The 25,140-nt window shown below is 33.6% G+C and overlaps 1 protein-coding gene across 1 annotated transcript in view; it reads left to right on the top strand.

Moving 5' to 3' along the window:
* PKIA (cAMP-dependent protein kinase inhibitor alpha) overlaps positions 1 to 25,140 on the top strand; it is an 86,169-nt gene that overhangs the window by 47,563 nt on the left and 13,466 nt on the right. The window contains exon 2 of the mRNA XM_076005205.1: positions 7,390 to 7,517. The gene's annotated coding sequence lies outside the window, so the exon portion shown is untranslated. The remainder of the gene's footprint in view (positions 1 to 7,389; positions 7,518 to 25,140) is intronic.

Genomic DNA, 25,140 nt, shown 5'->3' with positions numbered 1-25,140 from the left:
CTGTTATAAGGATTTTATGTAAGTGTAAAATTTGGACTCACTTCTAGAAGGCTTTTGATTTCTTAGTTCAAAACTGAGAGATTCTTAATACTCAGCCATATGATGCATAGTTAGAATCTCCTAAATTATTGGTTAATGGATACTTGGAAGGACTCTTGACATTTCTCAGAAGAGTAAGAGTCTCGGTGTCTCAGTTTCTCACTCTCTCTCTTTTACACACACACACACCCTTAAAATAATTAGAGTTGTTTTGAGGATTATCCAATATAATATTTATAGATTTGTTTTTTTATACAGGTACAAAGCAGGCATTCAATATATGGTTATTAATTTTATCACTTTTTAAATTATTATTTAGGTCTTGGTTTTTCTTGAGTCTGGGAGTCCCCATAGGAAATGCAGTTTCTGATAAATTTAATAACACCTGTTATCAGCAGTTAATTGGGCTCATTATTCAAAGAGGCAGATCAGTTTTTTGCCTTTTGTATTTGCCCTACATAGATGTTCAATAAAGGTTAATTAATAAGTAAATAAATGAATGAATAATTAAATGCCACTTTTGAGAAAATTGATATGGTAGAAGAGATGAGAAAACTGCCCATATTAAAAAATATGGTCAGGTCCAGCCTTGGAAGAATTGCTCCATTTTAAAAACACAAAGGAAAAATGTGTTGAATAATATGTTTTCATTATTTTTAAAAGTTTAGCATAAAATTCCCTGATGATTTCCATATTTGGTATCAATAAAAATAATGTGAAATTAGTCATATAGAATGCTGAGCTACAAATATAGTCCAAATTTGTGGAACATGTCTCAGTTGGCTGATAAAATGTAAGATGGTGAGTAACCTTTGAGTAGCAAAGGGCAGAGAGAGAAATGGCCTTTTCTACATTCTATTGCACATCTGGGTGGAATGTTTTGTTAAGTCTGGCTACAAAGCTATATGTCAGATGTTAAAGGTTTCCCCTGTGGAGATCAGATTTAGCCATGGAAGGTAATTTTAAAAGTAATATACCTGTCAGTATCATTGGCAACCACGGGTGCCAACAAAGTGAGCCTCCAATTTAAATTGATGAACATGCCATCCTATAGTATCATTTCCTTGTGAGTTTTTGGAAAAAGCGGGTAGGAAAGGTATAAAATTAAAGGTTTTATAGACTGAAATAACCACACATCACATTGAAAACATAAAATACATTAGCTTAATTATGACAGCATGTTGCATTAATATTTCACAGAACATTAGACATTGCCTACAATCAATGTTTATGATAATCGCTGCCCTCTGAAGTGGAATCATGCCCGTGGCAAGCATTAATCATATAAAAAATTAAACACTGAGAAGAAATTCAGCATTTAAAGATAGTTTGCTTTGATTTATTCCGTGGGTTCTTCCAAAAAGTTGATACCAAGAATTATTACTTATTGAACTGAAGTTGCCAACCCTTTTAGAGTCATTTAGTTTTTTTCTTCAACATAAATATGAGTGGGATAAAGCAAATTTAAATGTTCAACAGAGAATACAAAAACATAATCATAAAAGAAGAAAACACTTGACTTTTTTAATAGTTTATGTTTAGGACAGTTTTCATTTTTCAGAAAAATTGAGAAGATGGTACAGAGATTTCCCATAAACACTATACTCATTTTCCTCTATTATTAACAACCTCTATTAGTATGTTACGTTTGTTACAATTAATGAACAAATATTAATTATAATTAACTAAAGTCCATACTTTAGTCAGATTTCCTAGGTTTTCACCTAATTTTTTTGCGTATTTCAGGATTCCATCAGGATACTGCATTATATTTAGTAGTCATGTCTTTTCAGGCTTGTCTTGATTGTAACAATTTCTCGTACTTTTCTTATTTTTGAAGACCTAGACAGTTTTGAATGATATTGGTCAGGTGTTTTGTAGGATGCCCCAATATTGGAATCTGTCTGAAGCTTTTCCCAACATTGGGAGGGTATGTTTTAAGTAGGAAGACCACTGAAGTAAGGAGCCATTTTGTCACATCACATCAAGGGAACATACTATCAATATGACTTATGATTGCTGATGATAACATTGATCACCTGGCTGAGGTAGTGGTTATCAGGTTTTTCTTTCCAGACTGTACTGTGGAATGAAGTCACTTTGTTCAGCCAAAAACTAAGAAGTAGGAAGCTATGCTCCCACTCCTTAGGGTAGAGTAGCTACATAAGATATTTGGAATTTTTCTGCAATGGAGACTTTTGTATTTTCCCTCCATATTTATTTAATCATTTATTTATTTATTTAATCATTTAATCATTTATTTATATCAGTGAAAACTCCTGGATTTTTATCTTATACTGTGGGTTATATATCACTTTATTTATTTTGTTGCTCAATTTGTTCCACCTAAACCATTACAAACTCTTCCATTTGGCTCCTGTACTATGACAAGACTCAATCAATGTGGGTTTATTCTTTTAATCACTTCCTTAATTTCTGACACTACAAGACGGGCTACGTTCATCTTTTATTTATTTATTTATTTATTTTTTTTGTCACCATCTTAGAATTAGTCATTTCTCTAGGAAGTTCTTGTTCCTTTTTTTTTGGAGAGTAGTATTAGACAACAAGATCTGAAGGTTGGGTGTCTTCATTGTTACTCAAGTGTCATTGTTTCTAGGTCTTCTCAGCTGACTTAGCAAAGAGGTACATGCATGTGTAGTAACAATGCATAAATATATAGCTATAAATATTTCTATATGTAGCCATGTGTCTATATTAAGCTAAGCATGAGTTTACATTGAGGTCTCCAACTCTAATCCATTACCTCATGAATCATTCTAGCTTTATTCCCTTGCTCATCTGCCAATTTCAACTCCACTTGACTTTTAAAAATGTGACAATTAAATTGTAATAACTTTGTTAACCCTTGGGAAGCCATATTGTCTGACAGGATCATTTCTAAAGGGCATGGTGCATATCATCAAACTTCAGTTTACAGCCAGCAGAGCTTTGTAACATCAATAAATCTCCAGACTTCTGGTTCCGACAAGATAGAGTAGCCCTGCTTCTCCTAGGTTCTCTCATTTACAACTAAAACCCTTGAAGTCAACACAACAAACAAGCACAAGAAACACTGAAAGGTAAAAATTAGAAGCCAGACTTACTAAGGACGTTGAGACTGGAGAAATGACATGGCAATGAGTTCCCATTTCTTTATTGCCTCCCATATATCTCAAACAGGGCATTATAGGCACCTCCAATCTATAACCACTAACAGACACAGACACAAAAAGCTCCAAGGAAAACCTGTACTTCCTAGTCAAAGTATATGGAAAAGGGTTGCTAACAACAGAAAACCTTTTGGGCAAAACATACACTACACCAGCCAAACAGTAATGGAAAAATTGCATCCATCCTTTCTGCCAGGGGTCCTCAAACTTTTTAAACAGGGGGCCAGTTCACTGTCCCTCAGACCGTTGGAGGGCTGGACTATAGTTTAAAAAAAACTATGAAAAGATTCCTATGTACACTGCACATATCTTATTTTGAAGTAAAAAAACAAATGGGCAAAAACACCCACATGTGGCCTGTGGGCCATAGTTTGAGGATGCCTGCCCTATGCCTTTGGTTTCAGTAGGACCAAGTAAGGAGTTGATCTTCCACACCATTCTACTCCTGCCCTTCACTAACAGACAGCACTCTGATTGTTTCATTGTGGTTCAGGGCTTAGCTGAGCCTCCACTCCCACCCATCAGAAAGGAGGCACAAGGAGGTGGTGCCAGACAGGGCTAGTTACCACTGGGCTCCCCCCACACAGTCATGTGGGGGGAGCTTAGTCTCCACCTATGCTTGACATTAATATCAGGATATTGTAAGCTGGAGCTAGTAGGAATTCCACTTTCCCCCCAAATCTGGTATCCATGAGGCCCAGTAGGGATCTGAGCCTCTACCCATACCTAACATCAACATGATGGAATTAATGGTGTGAAGAAAGACAGTTGACACTTCCCTCCCCCTCCCCTGGTGTCAGGGGGCCTATTAGGGAGCTGAGCTTCCACTCCCATGCAAAGGTAATGACATGATATGAGTTGTCCCATTTTCTTTGGGAAGGTGTCAGCAAGCCCAAAGGGAGGGCTAAACTTCTACCCCATCTCTCTGCAGTAATGCAATGTGAGTCAGGGCCCCACGTGCTGGTGTGGTTTCAGCAGGGCCAAGTGGAAAGCTGTATACTACCATCCAGCCAGCCCTCATGCTGCTACACCTCAACTTAGGAGAACTTCCTGTTAAAAAATAATAAGACAAGATAGGACCCAGAGTCATATAGCACTCATACTTTTCAGAGTACAATTGAAAATTACTCATCATACCAAGAACTAGGAAATCACAAAATGATGATAAAAGACACCATACACTAACACTAAGATAAATCAGCTGCTAGAATTGTCTGCTTTTAAATAAACTATCACATACATGTTTCATAAGCAATTATGTATTTCCTTAAATAAATGAAAAAATAGAAAGTATAAGCAATAAAATGGAAGTTATAAAAAAAGTGGAAATGCTAGAACTGAAAAATACAATGACTAAAATAAAAACCACATTGAACAGGCTCAGGAGTATGGTGGAGATGACAAAGTGTAGGATCAATGAACTTGAGGACAGATCAATAGAATTTACTAATCTGAAAAACAGAGAGAAAAACAGACTTATTGAGGGAGTGAAGTGAAGAGGGTCTCAGCAACCTGAGGAATGATAAGAAAAAAAAAAGCTCTAGTGTCCATATCATCAAAGTCCAGGAATTAAAAGAGAAAATGAATGAGGCTGAAAAGTATTTGAAGAAATAAGGACTAAACAGTTTCCAAGTTTGGAAAAAATATCTATCTGCAGATACAAGAACCTGAGCAATCCCCAAATAGAATGAACAAAAAGATATCCATGCCAAGACACATCATAATTAAGCTTCTGAAAAATAAAGAAAAAGGAAAAATGTCTGCAAAGCAGACAGAGAAACAGTGCATTACTTACATAGAGAAACACCAAATCAAATGACAATAGATTTCTGACCTGAAGTTAGGGAGGCCAGAAGTATTGGTACATTTTTCAAGTACTGAAAGAAAAGAACTCCCAGTCATAAATTTTATATCCAATTTGTTGTTTGACTTATATTAATGGACTGCTAATCTTTCTGCATCTGAGATTGCAACCACTCTTCTCCAACAATCCATCCCCACTATTTCTAAAGTGACTTTCTAAAACAGACAATAAACAAACACTTGATCATGTTATACAAATTAACTTTTCTCTCTTCTCTTCTAAGTTCAATTTTCTAGTTAAAATCATTCAGTGGCTTCCCATCTTAGGATTGGATCCTACATCCTTAGCACCCATACATGAACCATTTATTATCCTGCTGTTACCATCCTTCCCATTGTCTTCTTTCTTGACACCCCTCTGAGCACTCTTTATACCAGTTGTATATGAAACTTCTTTCTGTTCTCTTCCTTAACCATTCTTTTTCTTTCCACTATTAATTTTTCTTTTTGCATCAAATATTTACCTCTCTTTCACATTATATATCCATCTCCAGAACTGCTTTCTATAGGAAGGCCTACTAATATTCTTCCCTTACTACTGGCCCACAGCATGAATTAAGGTCCTGCCTGTGTCCGCTCATAGCATTCGGTGATAATTTGTACCATAATCATGAATTTACTTACCTGAATGCCCCGATAGAGTAAATTCTAAATGGTAAGATAATGATTTTAATAATGGTTACACTGGTGTCTAGCTTATTCCCTAACATACATTAAGTGTTCAGTAAATGTTTGTTGAATGAATGAGTGAATGAGTAGAGCACATAGAATATTAATTTTTTCTCTCTCTCTCTTTTTTTTTACTAGAACTCTATCAAAGACACTGATGGTTTTGAGTCCCATGAGATTAGGGACTTATGACCCTTGATTTGATTTAATAGAGGAAATTATTACTGATACTTAAATACCTCAAAGGTAAACCACCAACCCATATTATATTAGTAAGGTTATCCATGTGGACTAACAAGCTAATCATTAATACCCGACTGCCACTGTATCAAATGTCCCATTCACCTCTCCCTAACACTCACCATTCCAGTGCATACTGACAGAACCGTGCTACCACTTGAAAATATCTATTTTTGGACAGGCCAGAACTGTGCACAAGATAATATATCTGAGTGTAGCTTTCAACCAATTATAAGGGTGGTTTGGGATATGAGTACTTCAGCTTTCTCACTCATTGACGGGGATAACTCTTGAGATATGTTGTTCGGCGTCTCACAAAACTCCTCTGAAGGGCTAACAACAGTTCCCCACAGATGTAACCTATTCAGGAATGTGGCTCCATTGGCTTTCTTCCATGCCTCTACTCCCGATTCCCCACTCTACTCTTGAGTTTCCTGAAATCACCTCCCAGGAACAACTTACATTCACAGTCTTATCTCAGGCCCTGCTTCTGGGGGACTCAACTATAGACAATCCCAAAGTATTTCTAGTCTCTTAACAGTCCTGTGCTCCTTACAGGGACATCACTGGTACAGGTTCCAAAGTATGTGTCATCTTCCCATATCTTGATATTTTCAAGCAGATGGAAAAGAACATGACCAGAAAGAGTGAAATAATATCTATGAGAGTGGCCAACCAGTTAAGGGAAGGAGAGATGGCGTCACTTGTTGTCCATTAATGTTGACATGGAATTTATGGACAGATGGTCTGTAACAGATATATCTATAATTTGAGGAGACTGCTCTCTCAGTCACTCAGAAAACTGCTATTATTGTTTTAGAGTCATAAACTCAGAACTTCATTGCTTCTTTTTACCTTAATGTCTTTCTTGCTAAATGACTGATTAGCAGTCAACAGATTGATTCTCTCCCCGCCACCCCATCACAAAAAGAGCTACACACACCCGAAGACTTTTGTGAGTGACAAAGCTTGAAAAGACATTGAAGATCTTGGTAAAATATCCTTCAAGTCTCTATGTTTAACTTAATGAAGAATTAAGTTTAGTCAAATTGACTTCCTGAAGATGAAGACTGAAGAAAAGTCTAGGTGATGCCTGAAAGACAAACATGAATTTTAAAGAAAAAGACTTAGAGAATTTGCCTTTTTTGCCCTCTGTTTGTGTCTTAATTAAAAAAGGGTAACTGGGCCTTTTTTGAAGTCTTTGCTTGGCTTGAAGGCCACAAAATGCAACCTGTACTCTGGTCCTGTGTTTACTTTGTGAGACTTCAAACTTATAAATAATGAAATTCTCTTAAGTTATTATACTATTTAGAAGGTATATGCTTGAACATTTACTTTAAACTTTAAAAAATGTTTAATCTATGTGTACAGATAATTTCCCTTTCTCTTGCTGTCTCTATTGCAGTTTCCTGATTTTCTGGGAAGGCCTGGTTTCCCCCAAAGAGGCGATTTCTGGTAGAAATCTGAGAGTCCTCTAATAAAAAAGAAATCCAGTATAGCCAATGAATTAAGGACAAGAAGGTTTCCAATCAGGTAAGAACACTAAATTTCATTCAATCAACTTGAATTATGTGTGCTGATAACTGGATATAAGACTATTTTTAAAAGATGGGAATATAACCTACCCTACAAGGAAGCTGTTCACAATTCCCTTGGAGGTTGTGGTGTTTGTCAGATAATTCCTTGGAGGGAAACGAATACAATAACAGCATGATGCTTTTTTCCATTTTTAGCTCATTGTTACTAAGTACACTTAGTGATCTCCATGCCTGTGGTTTAATCCCAGGAGGTTAGGTATGTGGAGCTGCAGATTAACCCCTTTGCTGTGTTCTTTTAAGACAAATCATTTTCATAGTGTGTCACCATGACTCTCTGGTTGCTTGTTGAATTAAGGGCCATGATGGAATCAAGTGTTCTAAGTGAGGAATAGCCCCAGTCTGTGGGTTGAGGAAGTCAGCTTGGTTCTTGTTGTAACACATCTGGTCTTGGTCTTGGCACAATCAAAATGAATGCATGTAGGTAGTTGGAGGGGAGAAGAATGGAGTATATGAGAGAGGGGCTCTGTTTTCATTTATCTATGTATGTCAGAATCCTATTGACAGTTTTCTTTACATTGCAATCTGAGATCAAACTTGAGGCCAAGGGACATTCCATTTTTTGGTAAGACAAGAAAAAGACAGTAGTAACATCAAAATGAGGGGCTAGTCTTCTCATCTGCAGTATACTCAGTGTTTAGCACAGCACTCAGAATGAAGACATGTGTTGAATGACAGATGGATAAATAAATGAAGAAAAGTCAATATGATAATAAAGGTGTTATATTTGCATTGCCTTGTGTGTTAACTCCTATAGTCTCAGGATCCAGTGCTGTAACTGACACATGGAATGTGAGCAATAGAATTTGTCGAATGAATGAATGAGCCCCCCATGCTTCTAAGGATAATTTTAAGACCAACACAGACCCCATATTTGCCAACGTCTGTGATGGGAGTATCCATGACATGAAAGCCTGGATCTCAGACTGCTGATGTAGCTGACAATTTAGTTAGTTTTGAGATTGATTTTTAACAATATTCATATTATCCTTTACATTTAGGCATAGTACCTTCCTTAGACTTACTATTCAATGTCTTGGGAATGGGTAGAAAATCCTTCTGACAAGCTTCTTTACTATATTAATTACAAACGGTGTTTGTTTTTTTTAAAAAAAATGTATAATAGACGTAGTAATTTTACATATTTATGGAGTACAGTGTAACGTGTCAATGCCTGTATACATTGATAAATCAGGATAATTAGCATATCCATCACTTTAAACATTTATCATTTCTTTGGGGTGATAGAATTCAAATTCTCTCTTCTAGCTATCCTGAAATATATAATACATTGTTATTGGCTATAGTTACCTTACCACAAAATATATTTGCTAGAACATTTTTATAGTGACACAGTTAAAGACAATTTCAGAATCACGAGCTGCTAAAAGTGTTATTTATATGTTTCAACAGGTAGCATAATCATAGTACTGCGGCAGCTATTTTTCTATATTGTGCCGTTGCTATCTTCTGCCTTCCCAAAGGAAAACAAAAGCCATTTCATTAAAGAATGAAATGTAAAATGTATCATAATCCAGTTATCACAAAACCAAAACACACACAGTCCCAAATGTAAAGGTGAATTAATGATCTAGAATAGCACCCTGGAACTTATTTCAAAATAAGAGAAAATTTAGTCATATTTGATTATTTTATTCTTTTTATCAGTTATTCATATATGCTTACAATGATAATTCTCAGTTGCTAGATGGGGTATTAACTATGTACCATTTTTGTATTTGTATGTATTTTATCAGTAACCTATGAGATTGCCTCCCACACCCTGTTCTTTTTCTTCATTCTCTTGGGAACAAGAGATATAGCTATCAGTTGTTTTTAAAATTTCTAGACAGCCAAAGCAATAGTGTCACATAAATAAAGATAGAAAATTGTCCCAAAGTAGGAGACTTCATTATGGAACATAATGTCTTCATACGAGCAGGGAAGAATTTCATAGCTGAAAGGTGTCTAAGTATAAAATATTTATAAATAAATACATATGCTTTTATGGAGTGAACCTTCATCTCTATAAGTAATGTCTATATTTGCCATCTAGAAGATTTTTACTTCAAAATGTTATCATATAATATTTGATACATGTAAAATAATATGTGCAAATGTATATAAGTTATGAAATACAATAAAATAAACTCACACAAACACACCACCAACACTAGGAACTAGAGTCAACAACTGCTGAATCTTTCTTTATACTCTCCCCTGGTTCTTCCTTTGTGCTGACACCAAAAAAGTAACTCTGCTCTTGGTTTTATATTTTCCATTCACTTAATATTTATATATTTTTTTACTATATATATGACTTTGCTTGTTTTTTGAGTCTTATAAAATTGGCATACTTTACATAACCTTCTGTGCTTGCTTTTTTTCACTCGACATTGTGCTTCTAAGATTTATCAATTTTGTTTAACTAGTGCTTGTTCATTTTTATCACTATATGATATCATGTTATGTAAATATAAAAAATTTGTTTATTATCTTGTTGGTGATATTTGGGGTGTTTTGGATCTTTTGTAAACAACACTACGTGAACATTTATTTTAATGTCTCCTGGTACACGTGCAAGATTTATCTCAACATACATAACTAAGAGTAGAACTTCTAGGTCATTGGTAGTTTGAATATTAATCTTTAGAAGATAATGCCAAAATGTTTTCCAGTGGTATTGAATTAAGCTGCAGTCCTATTTCTCTACAGCCTTTCTAGTTAGATTGGCCAATCTAGTTGGTATAAAAACGTCAATTTTTCTTTGTGTTAGTTTGCCAAGGCCACAATAACAAAATACCACAGGCTTTGTGGTTTAAACAACAGAAATGTATTTTTACACAGTTTTGGAGGCTAGCAGTCAAGGTAGGTGTTTGCTGATTTAGTTTCTTCTGAGGCCTCTCTCGTTGACTTGCAGGCAGCTGCCTTCCTCTTCTTGTGGCCCTTGCTCTGTGTGCACGCAACTGTGGTGTCTCTTCTTCTTATAGGGACTACAGTCACATTTAATTAGGGTCCCAGACTTATGACCTTATTTGACGTAAGTTACCTCTTTAAAGGTCCTATCTCCAATCACATTGAGTGCTGATGCTTTAACATATAGATTTGGGGGAACACAGTTAAGTCCATAATAGTTTTTATTTGCATTTCTCTAATTACCATAGACTGAAAATCTTTCCATTTTTTTTTAATAGTCCCTATGTTTCCTATTCTGAGAAATTCCAGAAAACATCTTTTGTTCATTTTTCTCTTCATCTTTTTCATATTTACTTCTCATTGTTTTAAAAATATAATCAGATTAATAGTCCTCTATCAACTGTATATAATGCAAATAACTTTTCCCAGGTTTTGCTTGTCTTCTCAGTTTTTTACTGGTCTCCTATGATAGCACATCCTAATTTTAATTAAATCAAATTTGTCTTTTATTCAGTGCTTTTTTATATTATTTAAAATGCCCCTTCCTTGTTTGATATTATTTAGATACCACTGTAAATTGTCTTCTAGAAGGTGTAGTGTATTTTTGTTTATTTTCTGTTCAAACCATTAATCCTTTTAGAACTAATTTGCATATGTGATCCAATTTCTCTTTTTTTCCTGTGAATAATTAAGTTTCTCAAGACCATTTATTAAATAATTCACCTTCGTCTCAGTAATCTGCAGTGACTTCTCTGTGATTTACCAGATTTCCAAATATGTTATGGTCAATTTCTATGTCTTTATTTTGTTCCATGAGTCTATTTGACTATCCTGAAACAATATGATTCTGTCTTAAGTAATAAAACTTTATAATATCTTTCATATCTGATGAGCAAATCCTTCTACATTACATTCTCTAAGACTGTCTAAGCTATTCTTGAGCATTTGCCTGTTCATATACATTATAGAATTAACAGTTCCACAGAAACCTGTTAAGTATTTTGATTGAAATTGTATTTAATGTGTAAATGAAGTTAAGGAGCATTTATATCATTATGGTGAGTCTTCCTATCTATAAACAAGGTATATCTCTCCATTTATTTAGGATTTCTTTAATATCTTTCAATATAGTTTTCTCCATAAATGTTTTGCATATCTTTATTTACATTTATTTGCAGGTAACTTTTTTCTATTTTAAATGACTCTCAAGCTCTCTCTTTGATGGCTGGTTTATAGAAACGCAATAGTTTTTTTGCATCTTGAGCTTATAGCCGCCATCTTGCTAAGATTACTTATTAATAAGAGTGAATTTTCTCAGCAGAGAGGAGTAAATTGAAAAGTTTTTAAATTGTTGTAGGTCAGCTCTGTTTCATAAAACTTTCTGTGATAATGGGAATGTTCTCAGTGCAGTCTAATATTGTGGCCATTAGCCACATGCTTTTTAAAAAACATTTAAATGTAAATTAAATAAAATTTAAATTTCAGTCCCTGAGTCACACTAGCCCACATTTTAAGTTCTCCATAGCCACACATGGCTAATAGATAGACTCCATAACTCTAGATTGTTGACTATCAAGCTATGCAGTCTCAGGATTTTGTCTTTGACAGTAGCAGAATGAGATTGTTTGATAACAATTATTCTATCGTGAGAAAGAAAAATTACTTAATCCAGTCATTTCTAATTTTTTAAAAAATAATCCGACATAGCTTTTTGCTACTCATGAATTTCTTAAATCATATTTATATTATACCTGAACAATTTCTTCAAGTAAATATTCACTTGGAGTAAGGTTCATTGTCTTAAAATGGCACGTACCAAATTATCAAGAGGTCTCCTTATCCTGATGTGTTGTGATTGGATAAAGAAGCTCTTGGTTTTTTACCTTATTTGGCCTTTATTGTAATTATATGTTAATCGGTATCAGTCTTCATATTCAAAAATTCATATTCAAAATTATCTACTAGTCCCATGATGGTTGTCTTCATTTCATTAAGCTAATATAACATTTATGGGTACAGTTTTGATTGTTTTCTCCAAAAATCTCATATAAGTTCATGTGGAAATGCATCTCTTACATTTTCCCCATCTTATAAGCTCTTTCTGTAATTTAATCCTCATGAGATTTATTTCTCCTAACTTTACTTAGAATTTTGTAAAACATTTAAGATATCACTGACAAGCCCTTTCTTTCAGGCATCTTATGGATGATTGAAAGATGTTTAAGACAGTGTATTACAGTAAAAAATAATACTCAGTAATCAGAAAACCTGAGTCCTAGACTTTACCCATAAAAACAATCTATGTGAATTCAAGTTAGTCATTTTATATGTAAGCTTTATTCTTATTCTTAAATTGTTTTGATCATTTATAAAATTTTTTTTCAAATATGTCAAGTTTGAAACCTAGAAATGTTTTGAAATCTATTAAAAATATGCAAAGAATCAGATATTTCCCTTTTCTCCCCCTGAATTTGGTTTTAAACTGTAATCATTCTTCTATGTCTAAGCATTGTATGCTTGTTTCTTAAAGAGACATAATATGGTATGTTACCTAAATTCTTAATTCCTTTTTCACAATGTTTCCATTCCCCATGCCACTGTAATCAAACACTTATGGTGTTTGATAGAAAATTATTCTCTCTTTTGTCTGCTAAAGTTTTTTTTTTTAGAATATCAAATTTTAAGTCATCATTAATGCAAGAAACTTCGGCAAATGAGCTTTTGTGATGCCCCAAAATGCTTTGTTTCCTTGGCTTTTAGGATACCATACTCTCGTATCATTCTTCCTTTATCACTGGAATTCTTTCCTACTCTCCAGTGGTGATGCCTCCATCCCTCAATGTCTAATGTTAGAGTACCCTAAAGCTCATTCCTGGCTCTCTTCAGTTTTCTGTCTACACTCACTGAGTTTTATTCTAGCCCCATTGCTTCAATAGGAAGATGATTATGACTCCCAAATTCATACTTCTAGCCCTGACCAACAACTCACCCAAACTCCAGACTCATAATTCCAGTTCCCCACTAAATATCTCCACTCTATGCATCATAAACCTTTTAAAGTTATCAAATTAAACTAAGTATTTTACTTTTATCCATCACTTTCACTCCAGTGGTTTTTTGTTTTGTTTTGTTTTGTTTTTCAGCTCCACAACTCATCCATTTTCTCAGACCAAAAACTTTGGATTCATACTTAAACTCTCACTTTCCCATAATTCCCACATCCATTCTGTCAGAAATTCTTGCCAGCTCTAACCTCGAAGTCTATACTGATTCCCTCTGCCTCTCACCATCTTCACCCTACTCCATGCTGTCATTGCGAATGCAACACAGGATCTCCCTCCTTCCTCTTTTGCCCAGTCCTTTTAGTTTGTAAACAGCACCATAGCCAGAATAGCTTCTAAAGAAACTTAAACCAGTTAATATAATTGTGCAAAACTCTGGTTCCCATTGCTCTTAGCATAAAAATTAAACTTCTTTCTATTGTCTCCTGCCTTACTCTCCAAACTCATTTACCACCACTATTCCCCATCATTCACTCACCTCCAGGATTTTTCTTTCCCTAAAAGGCTTTTCCAGCATTGGTATCTTTGCACTTGCTATTCTTTAAAGCCTGGAAGATCTGTAAGATTCCTCCAAGCAAGATCTCAGAAGTCATTTACATTTCATTTTGTAGAGGCATTTGGTAGAAGAGATCTTGCAAAAGATAGATACATATTACTTTGTAGGCTATTCACAAATCTAGCAATTTGCAAGTTTATTAAATGACAAATGTGAGCTCATAGAGTTAAACAAAAGAATTATAGTTGATGGAACCTATGTGTTTTAAACAGTGAACTTTGAGGGATTGTACACTTGTGAATTGCACCAAGGTTTCAATATTTAATGCATAAGAATCACCTTTGGTGAGTTCCAGATACCCATTACCACTCACAGAGATTCTGAACAGGAAATCAGCACACAGCCAAGGGACCTGCCTGTTGACAAGTACCTCAGGTGATTCTGTTGCAAATGGTTTTTAGGCAACTCTTTGAGAGATACCACCCTAATATATTTGTTCAGATGGAAGAGAGACCAAACATTGGCTGGTGTAAATCACCAATGGCATGCAATTGAGAATCAACAGATGATATAAAACCTGAGTGACAAAAGAGGAAGGGGTTCTAATTAGGACCACTATGGACAATATCCTAAGCACTCTTTTATAAAAATGAACTAATAGTGAACAGCCAAATTGCACTATATATTTTTTAAGTTTCAGGGTATGAAAATATTTAGGTAAATATCATAATTTTTGTTACATATATTTTTGTTGCTATAAAATTATATGTGCATGTGTTTCATAGATATAAAGATATAGAGGTTATAGATAGATGTATAAAGAATATGTAATATAGGTTCACTTTTTCAGCTGACACTTCGTAATGTCTTTGAATTTCTAAATAAATAACCTCCTTAATTATTGTTTAGAAAAATGAAAGATACTTTTCTCATCATCTGTTTCCACTTCCATTTCCTCATTCTCTTCTCTTCCCTTCTTGAATAATTTAGTCCAAAAGCCATTAGATGAGGTCAAGGAAACCTTTGTCCACAAGTGGAGGATGGGCATACAGGGGACCACAGTGGTTTGGCATTGACTGTCAGACCCCAAGAAGGGAAAGGAGAGTGACTGCATAGAGGAGCCTGAAGCAGGGTGTTGAAATGTTACTGGAGTGAGAAGAGTATTCACAAGGGGAAGTGGCCACAGCAACCACTCAGCACAAATAGTCATAGTCTATGGAAGGTGGGGGAACATTATAGTGGATGGAAGGGCGGCAGCAAAAAGAGTGTGTTTATATACAGGGAGATTGATCTAATAAAGTAAGGATATTAAAGATAATGGTAATTAGTGTTTCTCATTATCTGAGAGGGGAATTTAAGTAGAAAGAAGGCAAAAACTAGAATGAACTCTGTGGTGTTGGATGAAAGCAGGAGATACTAAAGTGAATGCATAGTTTTCTATATATAGAGACAGATATTGAAATAAACATAGATGTAATGTATATGTGTATATCACTGTATAAATGTGCATGAACATACATTTTACACATATGTGTAAAATGTTTATGTATATAAACATAAATCCCATAGTTCTGCCTATTGCAAAAGGTCTGGGGCAGCTACTCCCTGATAGCAATGAGCACACTTAGAAATCAACAGATTTCTAAATATAATTCTCCAATTAGAGGAACCAGAGAATTTTGGAGAAATGGCTGATTCTAGAGCTCAAGCAGAGAAAGTATAAGATGACCCTGGAGCATATTATTGATCCAGGAAGTAAGAAAGATATCAAAGAATAATGGGGAAATGTCAAAGGACATAATAGCCAAATTGAAGGGGTTTCTACTGTGCAAATTTTGAACAATCTGAGCCTCAAAATAAATAATGATAAAAACAGATTATACTTTAGTTAATAAAATAGTAGTCTATGAGTTCATGTTGACATAAATAAGTGGAATAAATTATAAGTTTGATGAAGACAAATTATCTCACCATAAAACTTATTAATGATGAAGAAGAAAAAAATAACTACACAGTGGAGAAGACTGGGTGGCACCTCTTAATCAAATAAATAAAATTAGTATCCCACAAATGAAAAGTTTGCCAAAATTGTCTGTTGATAGGATGCAGTGAGAAGAAAAGACCTTCCCTACTGTGATATTCCTGCCAAAGAACACATATTCTGAATTTAATCATTAGACAAATACAGACAGCTAAATCCTACAAAATACCTGGTGGTCTATAATCTTTAAAATTTCAAGGCCATGAAATTCAAGAGAAGAGTAAGAAAAATAAGTGGAATACTTATTTCCAGTTATTTCCAGTTAAAAGAAACTAAAAGACAGGACAAAGTATAGCATGTGATTCTGGAATAATCCTTTTGTTATGAAGGACACTATTGAGATAATTGACAAAACTCAAAAAATTTTGAAGATTAGATAGTATTATAGCAATGTGTCAGTATTAAGTTTCTCATTTTCATGGTTATATTTAGATGATAATTTTAGGAAAACCTAAAGTATTTGGAGTTGACAGTGCATTGTGTTTGCAACTTACTCTCAAATGGCTTGAGAAACAAGTTCTTTTTACAGTAATTTAAAATATTATGTAAGTTGGACATTGTTTAAAAATTATGGACAAAAGACAAAAGATCCTTGAATCAGATCATCTTTCTTCAGGTAGCTAGTATAGATAAAAGCTGTTTACAAGGATCGTCGGCTTGTAGTATGCTTGTGCTGATCTCCCTTACTAACATCATATAATTCAGACAATACCTCATTTTCTATTTGAGGCTTTGGGTTTTTTTTTAATGATGTTTTTGTTTTCTTTTGCTTTTTTACTCCATCAAATGTCTGTGAAATTGATGACATGCTCTGTATTAAAATCAACAAAGAAAGAAAGAATGAAAAGATGTTCTTCGAGATTTTATAAATTTCTATCTGCATTCAACTTGGGATAAATTGGCATGAAATTTATGAGAAAAACAAACCACAAGGAACATTCATACTCAGGAACTCAAAACAGTTGCATATGTTTATTCTGTAAGAGGTCTATGATAAAACAGCAGTGTGACAACTGTATACCCAAATAGAAATGCAACCTTTAAATCATGTTACATGTCAGGGTCATGTAACAGCTGGGCGATTCAGTTAATAAATTCAGAAAATTCTTGTTTTCAACAATTTCTTAAATCAACATTTAGAATAATGAAAAACTCTCCTTAACTCTCAGAAACCTGGGCACTTATTAGTTAAAGCAAATGTGTTGTCCTATTGGCCTACCCCTGGTTATAAATAACAGCAAGACTTGAGAACACCCAGGGACACTGAAATGGACTTTCTAAATATAGCTTTTCCTTACTTCAAAGGCTTTTCAGAAGAATGTTATCTTTGGTGAAAACTTGGCCTTTATAAAGGGCATACAGACTTAACTAAGATCAGTGACTTTTAGACCTAGAAAAGATTTGAAATATTTCTTTAGTCTGGGAACCCACATTTTGGGGGCATGAAAACTGAAGTCCAGAGAGATTTTTGAAGTCCAGGGAAATATTTGAAGGCATTTGAATTCCAGCGTCAAATGGCAAACTAGTACTGTAATAATTACGATACTCAAATCCCTGTCTTCGAAATTAACTGAATGTGGTATAGAATAGATTGCAATAGCTGCTTATTTTCATTACCCTCAACACCACATTCCCTCTATATGGTTCATCCGTCTTGCTTCTTTAAGAGGGATGATAATGATGGAATTACCTGCAAACTTTAGCTGTAACAAATATTTTAAATTTTGCTTTTTTGTAACTCACTTTTAAAATGCTATTTCTATGTTAAAAATCTGTAAGAGCATTTTCCTTCCTTCTTTAAATGACTCTGCCTGCATTTATAGTCTTTTATAGTTGCACTACTGACTAACAATAAGTACAGAAACACATTTAGGAGATAAGAGCTGGAGACGATGAGGTGGAGAATAGAGTTGGCATATCTTAAATCTGGAGATGGAGAGAGAGAAAACAGAAATTGAATTTGTTTAAGAAAATTAATGGCAGGTTAGACAATGTTTGACTAGACCTCATACAATATAACTTTTCTTAGTTTAAATTCCATGGTAACTTCTGTTGTTTGGATCCTTGCAGACTAGAGAGTAAACAAAGCAGCAAGATTTTTGTGTTTTATCATTTCATATTAATTTCCTAAAGATTTCCATAATATGTATATTTTAACAAATAAAAAGATTTGTCTTTAGTTTTTCCTTGCTAATCTGCACTTTAATAAACTGATAAATGACACTTAAACTCCGTAATTATGATTAACCTTGTCCCACAATTTTTAAAAGCACTGGGAATTTTGTGTGTATGTATGCACATACATGTGTAACTTGCTATCAAATATTGCTAACTAATGTGTTGCCTTTGAAACCAATGCAGTAAAGCTCTCAATTCAAAAATTATCATGTAGACTAAAATCAAATTTGATAGCAGGACCAGCCATTGGTAAGTTAAAGTCACCCTAGATGATTTGTACATACAGCCAGGTTGAACAACTATCTTCAGATGAAGCCCTTAGATGGAAGGATAACCAAGCATGGCTCAATTTCTTATCTGAAACCTGTTTTATTCTGAGTCATTTGGACAGTGATTATTCTATGTGTTTATAGAGTCTTTGGTTACGTGAAAAAATTATTAAAAGTTGGAGTGAATTAAGAAGTGACATGCATTAATGAAAGCCTAGAAGATATGCTTTAAGCACCAGGTCTTCTAATTATCAATCAAATGAGTTTGGTTAACACAAAATATTTTGGTAATTACATAAAGACATTACTAATTCTAATTCTTAATGCTTAAATAAAAATATTCTAGTTATGTAAGTACCAAAGAAATTCTAATTTGTGCCACGAGGTAATGAATTCAAGAATTTTTTATTTTTTAAGTATTTACCTTGTAGCCTACACTGCACATAAAACCCTTTTCTGAATTTTGGAAGGGAAACCAGAGAAATAGAAATTTGAAGTAGTTTATATTGTAGTCAAATAAAAGATTTTGAGATCTTTTAATTTCTCAGCTTATTGCAGTGTCTTCATCAGATAGGTTGTGTTGTATTTGTTAAAACTAATATTTAGCATTTTAAATAGTTTCTTGAATGTTCCTGGTAATGAGATAGTCATAATGATAATTTCTAGTACTGATAATAGAGTCAATAGTAGAGTTGCTCAATATTGATAGTAATTTTGATAATATACAAAATGTCATGATTTTCCAGATAACAATTTATCTCTTGGCCAAAATAAATGCACTTATTATTTATCTTCTTACATTATAAAGATTTTCCTATTTTATTAATAAAGTGATTTTATGACCTTTTGATTCATATTTTACAATATTTTGTTCCGTGGATTATCTCATCTCATTGATTTTTATATCCACTATATATTATATATATGAATATATTGCTTCATGGCCAAATCAATACCTTCTTATTCACATTTAAATTTATTTGATTCATATTTCTGTTCTTCAGCATCCTCCTTTCTCTCTGGAACCTGTTCTACTGACTTAAAAAAGCCTGAAAGATTTGAAAATCCTATTTATAGGAAATATATGGAAAATCTTTAAATAAAATATAATAATGGCAGAAAAGATGAATATTGAATGTTATACTGAAGAGCATTCCATTAGTGAAAAGATTCACAAAAATTCTAACATTGAGACACATAATAAAAGTGAAAAGCATTGATTATAATACTGAGCCATGACATCAGTAGTTAAGGGAGATAATAAATGCTAAATAGGAAACTAGCATCTGCAAAGAGGATAAACTGGCAATGATTATGCATATATTTAAAATATGTTGAAACATAGTCATAGCTACTGTTTTTCTTTTTGGCTGAAAAGAGGCTTATTGGAGTGTTTAAGCACCATCTCAATGGGAATAGCTGTTTAGATGCAGTACAGAAAATACTTGCTTGCAGAAGAGAAGATATTAACATGTGTATGAAATGTGTGTTTTTAATTAATGCATTTTCACTCATTCAGAAAGGAAAAGATCACTGAATTTAATTTAAATGTCTTATCTAGAAGCATTTCCAAGATTCTCATCCTAGGGTCTTCTACCTTCATGCTTCCCATTCAAGAAATCACTAATTCTTTGCTCTATGATTCTGCCAGACAGCCCTCTCCACTGTACCCCTGCTCTTTTATTTTCAGGACCTAGCACCTCTGCCTCAACCTCAAAGTCACTTCTAGTTCACTGCGGACAGGGTATTTTTTAAGCCTTCCTTAGTCCTGGACAATTGTAATTTTGGAAGTTCCACACTACATTTTATCAAATATATTAAAATGTACCCAAATCACATATTCCATATAATTTATATGTAATTAACTATATGAGAGCTGAGTGAAATTGTATTTGAGGAATTATAATATTAGTTTTAATAATATTTATTAAACATGCCTTTAATCTCAATTTTGCATTTTTTAAATATTTTGGAATCTTTTTTTAGGTGTCGAATATTTTTGTAGGTCCTTCTCAAACTCATAGTCCCTGGGGAATGTGCTTTTGCTATCACAAAGCTAAGCTGCCCTGACAGTAAGGCACCATCACCTGGGTAATTAGATAATAACCAGATATGTGGGAGTTGAAATAGGAAATGTTTGTAGAACAAATATAGAAATCAAGAGAGAGACGGTGGTGTTACTTAATATTCTGTGTATCAGATGATAATATTAAAAAGCCAGATATGTCAATAGAATATCACCCTACAAAGTAATGTCTCAAAACAGAAGGTGAACTGCTTACATATTTAAAAAGAAATATTGATGGCAAACTGTTAACAGAATGTGAAATTGAGTTTAGTATGGTGAAAAAACAAATCCTGAGACATGGTTACTTGTTTAAATAGTTAAATCACCTACTAGTTTCATGATATAAGGTTTCTAAACCTTTATTATTTCATCTTTAAAACTGAAATAATGAGAATATCATTTTGATAGAGTTAAGAAATTTAAGTTATATAATCCACATACAGTTAGGATCGTATCTGGACATACTTGATATTTTTGTTATTGTTATTATTTGTCAAGCACTGGTAAACTATAGCTGTTTTGTTATTCCTATGGTCATTGTTATGCCTTGGAACAGACCAGAAAATATTACTGAACTTGACTGGACCCATTGTTGTGATTTTAAAGATGGAAAAGTTAATGTGAGTTATTTTGAGAAGACATGTGTGTTTATTATTATTATTTTGAGAAGAAATGTTCTAACATCCTTTGAAAATCTAAGTATTTAACATAGGGAAAAATCATAGTTTAATGAGAGGGTATAGCTTTTTAAAATATTTTTCCACCTCAGACTCATACAGAGCCAGCAAAGGAGAAGATAGATAAGACAAAGAATGGGGAAAGTATTATGTAACAAAGAATGCTACCAGCCCCAGGCTCGTAATGCTTCTGTGATTTTGATGTGAATAAACCCTGATCGCCATTTTGATATCAGTACTGCCACTGACTGTGTAAGACATTGGTCAAGTCAATTAACCTCTCTCTTCTTTAGTTTCTTCATTTGTAATGTGCAAGTAATATTACTTGTCACTTGCCAACCAGAAGTACTTCTTCAGCTAATTGACTGTCTCAGCAGGGGTGTTGCAAAGATTAGCTCATAAAGGATTTATAAACTCTTTAAAATATTTAATAAATGATGTAAAAAGCCTTAACAAGAGGACAGAACAAATTATTCCATGCATTAATTTGCTACTTTAGTCATATATATTTGATTTAAAAAAACTTAAAAGAGGAAGCCATCAATAATGTGAAAATAGGATAGATTACTAGAAATTCTAGAGTGCTTTCTGTTGCTGCTGTTATTTTTTTTTTAATTCTCTGTTATAATTGGAAATATAAAGAAGAGAAAATGTTCTGGAGGAAATGATGACAGTTTGTCTCCTTAAATTGATAAAAATGTCTTTTACTGGACAGAAAAATGAACAGGTAAGAATAAGGAAACCCACTTTCTTAGCATAGTTTTACTTTGGATAACTGCATAACCATGACAAAGTTATTTAACCAATAAGGATCTTGAGTAAGATGATCAAGAACAATCTACAAAATACTTCTTTTGGTTCAAAGAATAACATACAAAATTCTTTGCCAAGCGTTGTGAGGGATTCAAAAATCAAAGACCCAGATCTCAAGAGAGAGAGATCAACATGAAAATAATTAATTCCTGCATAATATAGAATTAAATAAACACTACAATAAAGTTATTTATCCTATCTGAAAGGAAGTATAACTTATAAGGTAGACTTGAAAGATGAGAATGATTTTTGTTGTATTGATTAGAGAGAAGAGCATTCCAGGTTGAGAAAACAGCATGAGAAAACCAACAGGGACACATCAAGGCTATTACATGTGCCTCTGTAATCAGACCTTAGTATGTATGCATAGGAGTGATGTTGTGAGAAAAGAGGCTAGTAAGTAGGTTGGCCCCAAACTCTTAAGAGCCATGCAAAAAAAAAAAAAATTGAACTATATATTGTAGTTTCCCAGGAGCCACTGAAGATTTTTGAATACTATATATATTTTGTAAAGTTAATTCTGGTGACAGTATAAAGGGTGAATTGGAGTAGAATAGGCTTAGAGAAGTGTGAGTAGTTAGCCTACAATTGCAATAGTTCAAAAAGAGATAATGAAGGTAGTGGCCAGAAGAATGGAAATGAAGAATATTTCAGAAACACTGGATAGATATGAAATTAAATACTGAGATTTGAGAAATGATTGGACGTGGGAATTAGTGAGAGAGAGTAATTAAGGAAAATTCTGAGACTTCTATCATAGGTCCCTGAGAAAATAGTGGTAATATAAACAAAATAATTGAGAGAATGAATAGATTTGGAAACAGAGGTGAAGATGCAGAGAGCAAGAAATTGCATTTTGAATAAGCCTAATTTAATATTTTAAATACATCCATAGTGGAATACTCAACAGGCAGTAAAAATGTTCTAGTGATACTTGAGAAAAATATCAGGTCCCAAAATTATAGACTTGAGTGTCATCAATTTACAGGTGATATTAGGCATTATTAGGGTAAGTGGAATTACCAACACAGCATGAAGAACAATAAAGAGAATAAAGATAAGAAGTAAATAGGGGAAAGAGCAAGAAGTACAAGAGTATGTGGGAACCAAATAGCACAGTGATTGTGGTAGTCAAGGGAGAGGAACATCTCAAGGAGAAAAAATCACAATGCTGTATGCAATTTGATATAGATGACTATTGCGAAAAGGCTAGTGAACTTGGTGATTAATCTGTAGTAATTTTTGGTTAAGAACACAATCCTAGTAAACTGATAGATTTGTAAGTCAAATTACAAAGAAAATTTAAAATAAAATGATTTAAAATAAAGAAGAAGCAGGAGAAATTAGTACTCACCATTTTTCCCTATAAGTTTGGGGGTAAATGAAAGAAAAGGATATGAGTGTTTTAAAGAGCATATGAAGTTAAAAGAGGAAAGATATCATAACAGGGAAGATGTAAGCAATTTTATAGGCAATGGAGAAGTAGCTGGAGCGAACAAAAGACTCCAGCAGCACCAAGCAGAATTGAAAGAATAATAATGGGAGAAAAGATACAATCAAGAACACCAGTCAGATATTAATGTTGGGCAAAAGGACTCTTGAAAAGAGAGATGGATAACTTTTGATATGAGGATAAAGAAAGAGGAGTTGAAGAATTTTCTGTCAGATGACCTTGATCATCTTTATAAAGTTGTTAGGCAAGATTTTCTATGGAGAATTGAGAAAACAAGATGTAAAGAAAATTTAAGGAGCATAGAGAAAGAAAGAAAGAAAGAAAGAAAGAAAGAAAGAAAGAAAGAAAGAAAGAAAGAAAGAAAGAAAGAAAGAAAGAAAGAAAGAAAGAAAGAAAGAAAGAAAGAAAGAAAGAAAGAAAGAAAGAAGAGCGAGAGAGAAAGAAAGAGAAGAAAGAAGAGCGAGAGAGAAAGAAAGAGAAGAAAGAAAGAGAACGAAAGAACGAACAAAAGAAAGAAAGAAAGAGAAAGAAAGAGAGAGAGAGAAAGAAAGAAAGAAAGAAAGAAAGAAAGAAAGAAAGAAAGAAAGAAAGAAAGAAAGAAAGAAGAAGAAGAAGAAAGAAAGAAAGAAAGAAAGAAAGAAAGAAAGAAAGAAAGAAAGAAAGAAAGAAAGAAAGAAAGAAAGAAAGAAAGAAAGAAAGAAAAAAGAAAGAAAAGAAAGAAAGAAAGAAATTGCTGTTGTTAGCAATGGTCAAGGGGTAAACCAGAAATGAGGAAAGGGATTTATGAGTAGCTTTGAGGTCACTTTTTGCCCAAATAGACAGGGAAAATATTTCTTAAAGAAAGATAGTGCTATGGCTTTATTAATATCTGCAGGCTAATATTTCTCATTTTAAAGTTTTAATTTATTAAATGATATGGGAGGGAAGTATTTGAGTCTGGACTAAAGGAAGTTTCAGAGAAGAAATTAAGTAATGATACAGTTGAACAAGTTATGAATTTACAAAAACAGTATGAAAATGTGCCCATATAAAAAAAATACTCTGACATTTGCACTAATCAGTCCAAAAGCATGATGGGGAAATCACTGTCACCTTTACACATAGCAAGTCGGGGCCACTGAACTCTCCCAGAAATCCATATATCATTCACCACCACACACTCACTATTTTAAAATGCCAGATTTACATAAAAATGTACTTGATTAAACAGTAACAAAAATACTAATTTTGTTGAATCTCAACCCTTGAGTAAATGTCTTTTTAATATTCTGTGTAATGAAATGGGAAGTCTCCATAGCACTTCTGCTGTGTACCAAAACACATGATTGTCTCAAGTATGGCACTTGTACAACTGTTTGGGTCGAGAGCTGAACCAGACACTTTTTTCATGGATCTCCATTTTTATTTGAAAGAACAAATTAATGGGAAAACTGTGGTTATTCAAACTTGGACATCTGGCAGAGATTTTCTTGAAAATGAACAAAGTGAGCTTGTCACTTCTAGGGAAGCAAATTCCCACAGTTTCTCTTGCCAATGATAAAAATTGAAGCTTTCAAACAAAAATTGTAATTTTCAAAAACGTATTCTG

The sequence above is a fragment of the Microcebus murinus genome, chromosome 7 (genome assembly GCF_040939455.1).
Source record: "Microcebus murinus isolate Inina chromosome 7, M.murinus_Inina_mat1.0, whole genome shotgun sequence".
In the NCBI taxonomy this organism is placed as follows: Eukaryota; Metazoa; Chordata; class Mammalia; order Primates; family Cheirogaleidae; genus Microcebus; species Microcebus murinus.
This window is presented reverse-complemented; position numbering and strand designations above follow the sequence as displayed.